The 7,320-nt window shown below is 36.0% G+C and overlaps 1 long non-coding RNA gene across 1 annotated transcript; it reads right to left on the reverse strand.

Annotated features, from left to right (window-relative positions):
- Positions 1-2,676: 2,676 nt before the first annotated feature.
- LOC122032095 lies at positions 2,677-7,052 on the reverse strand. Its single transcript, XR_006125955.1, has 2 exons — positions 6,796-7,052; positions 2,677-3,041 (listed from the first exon to the last, which is right to left on the reverse strand). It is a non-coding gene; the product is annotated as an uncharacterized LOC122032095 (long non-coding RNA).
- Between the last annotated feature and the right edge of the window lie 268 nt (positions 7,053-7,320).

The raw sequence follows: 7,320 nt of genomic DNA on the forward strand, positions 1-7,320 counted from the left end.
TCAAGTGGATCAAGGTTGACCGATCACTTGGCACGAGGAGAAAAATCCAAGTGGATCAAAAGATTGACCGGACACTTGGTGAAGAAGTCCTAGCAAGTAAAGGTTGATCAGATGCTAGGCATGAGGAGTTCCAACGGGTCACGGTTGATCGGATGTTGGATTTGGCAACCCTTGAGCTCAAGTTAAGCAAGTCAAGGGTGGTTAATCGATCAACTGATCGATTGAACCGAAGCCCAATCGATAGATCGATTAGGAGAGTACTGCGATAAATAACAACCCAATCGATCGACCGATCGATTGGGAGTGTTTATCGTGAGCATAGAATGTAGCCAATCGATCGGCCGATAGATTGGGCACCGCCAATCGATCGGGTGATCGATTGGGGACTGGAGATCTCATGCAACACGAGGAAGACTGAATCGATCGGACGATCGATTGAGGCCTTTTCCAACGAGAGCACAGAGGCGCTCTGAATCGATCAACCGATCGATTCAAGCCTCTCCAATCGATTGGGATATGACCGTTACACAGGTAGCGCGCTTTGGACGACTAGGATGACGCGAATCTCACGTGGCAATCGATTGAGAGCAAGCCTAATCGATTGGGAGCCCTAGAGGCGCAGTGTATAAAGTCATGGCAAGCTTTCTTCTCAGCAGCTCTTCCTCTCCTGCTCTCGCGATTCTCTCATGACTCTCCGCCAGTTCTTGGAAGCTCTTGGGGGCAAGTGCTTTTGCACTTCCAAGGTTCAAGAGGCATTATTCAACAACAAGGTCAAGCAAGAAGAGATTTTTCTTTTGTATTTTTGTATTTTCTTCTTACATGTGTTGTATCTTGTTGTGTGAGTTTATACGAGATTTCTCCACCTCCGATAGTTACCAAGAAGTGTTTTTCATAATGAAGAATGTGTCGTGTGTAGATCCTTGGATTAGTCACCTCATCTTGAGGTGGACACTAAGTAAATACTTTGCATTAACATTGTGAATGTTGTTTCGAGTTCTATTCGTTATATATCATCATCACGAAGCAAGCCAACGAAACGTGACGAGCTACTCACCCTCCCCCCGCCCCTCTAACTACAAATCAACCCTAACAGATTATCCGTCGATAGACCCACAAGACTTGGATCTTGGAGTAGAAATAGCCGAAAGCTCCGAATCAAATAAAACCAACCGTATCTTTTAATTAATTTATCTTTTCTATTGTTATTCGTATTTCCGTTGCGCACTTTGTATTTCAAAACCAAGAAAAAAAAAATCAAAATTTTAAAGTCACATGATTCACCCTCCTCTCTCGTGTGGATCTCGATTCAACACCCTCAAACAGATAATTTCAAGGATAAAATTTCAACAATAAAGGCACATCAGATCCATTGAAGATATAAGTGGATAGAAGCTGACGTCCACAGATCAAATAAGTTTCACCTGAAGCACCGAAGGCACCCCCAACATAATATAAAAGAAGGGTTCCGCCACATATCAATTATGTACAAGCTTTCAAGTTAATTCTGTTGTGCGATTTACACCCAACTATTTGCTACGACTTTACTACACCCAAATGCTGCAGTAAAAAAAACACTAACTTCAAACTTCGACCTTCAAAATTATTGCCAGTAAAAGATTTTTTTTATTATTTTACTTGCATAGAAAAGTGTATGATGCTACACTTTATTCATTTTTATAGCCGATCTATGTCCAAAGATTCTTTGGAATGATTTTAATACATTACCAAATCAAAACCATCTAAGGAATCGCGGTTTTAGAATAGTAATCATGAGATTTCAAATCAAATAAAAACAAAGGTATTTTTATTTTCCACTACATGGTTTTCCAAAAAAATAAAATAAAATAAAGACCTCCCTCATTAATTCTCATTCATTTCGATCCTACAGTAGTGTTCAGAGTATTTTACAAAAATTGATTCCATAGTGAATCAAATAACTTCAAATGGGGAAGCTAATGATCTTAGAATGGTACAAAAGGACAACTTGTTTACCGTTCCATTTTTTAACCTCCAAATTCATGGAAGATGGAAGATGGAATGGAAGAAATACGATTTTGATCTAAATGACAAATCTGTCTGAAGCTCTTTTCTCCTCTAATGACATTTCACAGAAAAAAAAAAAGGAAGAAAAAATATCAATGCACTTATCTAAAATCTGAGCTTTTTTCAAGTTGCCCACTGAAAAAAGAAAGCTCAAGATTTTGTATTGATTGGGAAAAAAGAAACTAAATTACTACAAACAGAATAGATGTAAATGATTTACTATAATATAATTTCATCCTTAGAAGGAAGAGAAGAATCCGCAATCATTTCAAAATAATAGATGTTAGAAGCACAAGAGCAACAACGCTTCACAGACACCGAAATATCAAATCATTTAACTCAACAAGACTGAAAACCAAGAGGATGGAATACAATACAATTCTACAACACCTTGTAAAGTAACATGGAAGGGACTAAAGTATCATGAAGTCACAAATGATACTAGGCTGTGGAAATTTAGTTGACGATTTAAATCACTATCACAAACTATTTCAAATCTAGAAGATAAGTGATTACTATTAATTATCAAGCAAAATCAAAACCGTAAAAAAAAATCCAATCTATTTCTCCTTTACGTGAATTCCAGTAGTATAACTTACCATAGATAGCATGCATCCTTTTAGAGATAAATTCTGAGCAAAATTGTACCATTGTAGTATTGTACCTACTTCTTCAATCCTCATGAATGAACTTGCTGCTACTTGCCATCATCCTACTAGAGCTTTACATAGATTTGTACGTTTAGAAACACCAAGTAATTTTTTTAAAAAATGAGACAGACTGAATATGAGAATGTCATTTAGCTGAAAGAGAAATATGAGGATGTCAATTATAATGACCCAAAATATATGATGTCTGGCGGACCAATGGCTTCATTCCCTAACTCTCCAAGCATGAGGTTATCTAATGCATTTGACTAATATAATCAAAGAACTAGATAATCCAGCATCCTCTTGAAGAGAACATGGTTTCGGTAGGGATCATCATCATTTTGATACCTAAAAATGAGGAATGAAAATTTTAGAGGCATGAAAGTTACAAAGCAAAACTTCATTATGGCTCGACAAACTACAGAGAGCAACTATACAAGCATTAAATCATAAACAACTGTGTTTTCTCTTTGTAACTAGAAACTTCAGTATGGTTCAGCAAACCTTTACTCTATTGCACAAGGGCTTCATAATATGGTCAAATAACAAATGCATAACAAGAATCATGCAGCCATAAACTACCAGGCTACCGGTGATAAATGAGCAATTATTATGGAGAAAATTTAAATTGATAATGATATTACCACAAAGTAAATTAGCCAATGTTCAATTTGAAACAAGCTGCAAAAGTGGTCAGAGTTGTCTAACAGTATGAAGAAAACTTGCTGCAGAAGCAACCCTCCTAAAATATACATAACCATATACTATTAATCTTCAATTGTCTCACCTAGCCAATTTAAGTGCAGTTTAAATTCATTGCCAAAATATAATCAACAAAAAGAATTGACCAAAAACCATTATAAAAAATGGAAAAATGGTTGATTGGAGATTTAAAGCAAAGCTGGAGGCTTGAGCTACGGGTGGGATGGAGCTTCAAAAGCTTCAAGAGCTGCCTAATTCAGGTTGTAAGCCCATCACATTTTTTCACATTCAAAAGAAAGAAATTGGTGTTTTATTTTTAATATCATATTAACAAAAATTCATCAATGGAGTGCACCAAAGTGTGTTGGCTATCAGGAAATCAATGTTGCTTTTCATAAGGATGGATCATTGACTATTACCTATTACCTACCAAACTAAAATTAACAACTTATGCCAGTCCGAAATTTTTTGTGCAACGGCATAAGCACTAGGAATTTTGTTTACTATTTGCGTTTAGCTATTTGTTTCATGGACCATTCAGTAGATGGAAGCAAACCATTTATACGGATTATTTATAATGATAAACTCCTTTCCTAGTATTAGTTATAAATATATAAACAAAATCAGTTCCAAACAGTTGTTAAAGTTAACTGAAAATGTATGGATATATCCAATGTCTTGTTTCTGCACATGTTCCTATTTAATATACCCTTCTCAATAGTCTATGATAGGCAAAATGAAAAGAAGATGAAGAATGCATAACCAAAATTTAAAATTTCGACCTAAGCCGAGGTTTTGGTCCTAGACCGGAACGATGCAGTTTCGTATCATACCGTGCTGATACGGTTTCGGTATATATATAATTATTAGATAAATATGTTTATAGTGTATAATTTAAAAATAAGTTGTATATTGATTTTATATAAGTTCAACAACTTAATATTGTTAAACAAATAATTAAATATAGTAAAAAAAATATTATCTATAATCAGTATATAAATTAACATAAATGCTATTTCATATATAATAATTATATAAATTAACTATTTATTCATTTAATTAATTATTAATTTAAATAATATATATTTAAAATAGAATATCAATTAATAAAATTTAGTAAAAATATATTAGAATATCAATTAATCAGTAAAATACTAAAAAATACTAAAAATTATAAGAATATAAATCTAATTTATTAGATTTTAAAAAAATAAAATAATAAAAAAGAATTATTAGAATATCAATTAATAAAATTTATTAATTTTTTTTAATTTTAAATATATTTTATTGGGATAATTTAATTAAGAGTTATAAAAGCCTATTTGGAATCATTGAATTAATTAAATCAAAAGCCCTGATTTTCATTTGTCAACTACGACCGTGGGCATAGCCCGCATTGGGCGGAGCCGAAGGTGTCCCGTGACGCTTCCAACGGTGCTTGAGGCATCCCGGGATGATTTCGACGGCAATGGTGGCGTCCTACAACACCTTTGAGACCCTATGCTTATGCAAAGAGCATCTCCGGGACACCATGGCCCTTTAAGGCGTCTTCAGGAAGCCTTGGTCTCGCGACACTTCCGGCTGCGCCGGAGGCATCCCACGATGACGCCACAACACCTATGTGACGCCTCTGGTCACTTTTAATGCTCAAATTAAAATCATACATGTCTGGAGAGTGGTTGTCGCCCTTCTGCTACGCGTGACACACGCAATGACGTACACGAAATTGGCACGCGTTCTGTGCCAGTGCCGCTTCCATGATAGAACGATAAAACCCGCCTGTTTCGAGCGGCACTGAACTAAATTTCAATCTATGTTCATAACAATAATATTCAAAGAGATTGATGAATTGCAAAAAAGAAAATCTCCACTAGCTCATCTCATTATGAGTCATAGTGGTAATTAGGGGTGTAAATGAACCAAGCCGCTCATGAGCTATTCGAAGCTCAATTTGATAAAAACTCGTTTGAGCTTGTTTAATGAGGTTCGTTAAGATAAACAAACCATGCTCAAGCTTCATAATACTTAGCTCGTTAGCTCGTGAACATGTTAAGCTCATGAATAAACTTGTAAATGAAAAAATAATAATTTTGATATTGAATTTATAGATTTTACACTCTACTTATGAAAAATAAAGACAAATATATTAAATTTATTTATTAGAATAAAATTATAAATTTTAATAAGAATATTATAATTTTCTCTAAATATATAATTTAATTTTTAATAAATATTTAAATTTATAATTTATATTTATTAAGCTCGTTTAGGCTCGATAAAAGTTCGAATAAGCTTGTGGGCCATGAATATATTCGTTAAATAAAGCTCGAGCTCGGCTCGATTATAAACGAGCCAAATTCAAATATTCAAGAGTTTGGCTCAGCTCGGCTCAATTACACCCCTAGTGGTAATTTCTTATAACTTTTGATTGTTATTATGTTTCATGAGCGTTGTAGGATCTCATCTGATAAACCTCAGAGGCTAAAAGTATTTTGTGAGCAAAGATGGTCCATTTATGTATAAGTCCTTTTTCCTTTCATGGCATCTATCACACCTTGCATTCATCTGTTGTCACTAGAACATCTCAATTACTTCAGAATACATACATTCGAACTGTTTGCATAATCTAATTCCACTACCCAGTATCAGCATCTCATCTCCAGTTTATCATGAAATTGCTCATTGTATTTCTCCAATTCGGAGGTAACCCATGCCTTAAGAATAATATAACTAAGATAACCAATGGATAACTTAACTGCCTAAACTATTTCCAACCCACTGCATCTGATAAACAATAATCATTAACTTCAGAAAAGGAAACGAAAATGGACCATCAAACTAATTCCTGAATCAGTCGGAAACTAACTAAATCAAATTCAACTTGGCAATTTTGACTGACGATCAATATGCATGTATCCAAATCGGATGCAAACAAACTTCAATACCAACACCAGTCTATCATCTAAAACCATCCAATCCGTGCGCAATTATACCAACACCAGTGTATCCTGACCATTGAAAAAAAAAACATATATACGTAATTATTTAAAGTCCAAACTTTGCATCATATTCCATTACACTACCCACCAAATTGGGACGCAAACAAACTCAAACACTAAGAATACTCTGCCACCAAAAAACAACCGACAGCCATAAAAACAAGTCAATAACCCACTCCCTTCTCTCTCTTCTCTCTATGCATTTCCGCTTTACCCTTGTAATTCCTCGTCTCCAGTCTCCACCACAAACACATCTACTCCCTTCCGCAAGACCTCCCACATGCCTCACAGAGGAAGGAAGCAACATTAAAACGTACTAGTCTTCTTTTTTTTTTTTTTAATAAACAGAACTATGATACTAACTAACACCTCGTCGCATAAACAAGGACGAGTTCGCTAACCTTTTTTCTCCTCTCGTGCCGCCTCCTCCCCGGAGTCGGCGGAGCGGCATCAGCGAGCGGCGACGACATCCGATTCGGAAAGAAGGATTAAGCGAGCGGCGGAGGAGGAGGAAACCCTGGCGACGCCACCCTCTCTTACCGGTTGCTATCTCTCTGGCCTCTCCTTGATTTTAATGAGAGGTTGGAAGGAGGTCGGGAGGGGAGGGATAATAAATAGGGGGGCAAAGGAATAGTGTCAGCTGCTGCGATCTCTGCTTCGACGGGTTAATTCGATCCTACCTGTACAGGCATTGCCTTAACCTCTCACAATGAGATGGTGGGGCCCACACTTAAGTAGTGGGTCCCACCATCTCATTGTGAGAGGTTGGGGCAGTGCCTGTACAGGTAGGGTGAAATTTACCGCTTCGACGGAGCCTGTCTGCTTTATTCCTTTTCCTTGTTTTTTTCCCCTTTCTCTTTCTTCCTCGTTTCTCCTTCTTTTTATTTCCCCCCTTTTCCTTTTATATTTTATTTTCTCGAGACAAG

The sequence above is a fragment of the Zingiber officinale genome, chromosome 11A, assembly GCF_018446385.1.
Source record: "Zingiber officinale cultivar Zhangliang chromosome 11A, Zo_v1.1, whole genome shotgun sequence".
Classification (NCBI taxonomy): domain Eukaryota; kingdom Viridiplantae; phylum Streptophyta; class Magnoliopsida; order Zingiberales; family Zingiberaceae; genus Zingiber; species Zingiber officinale.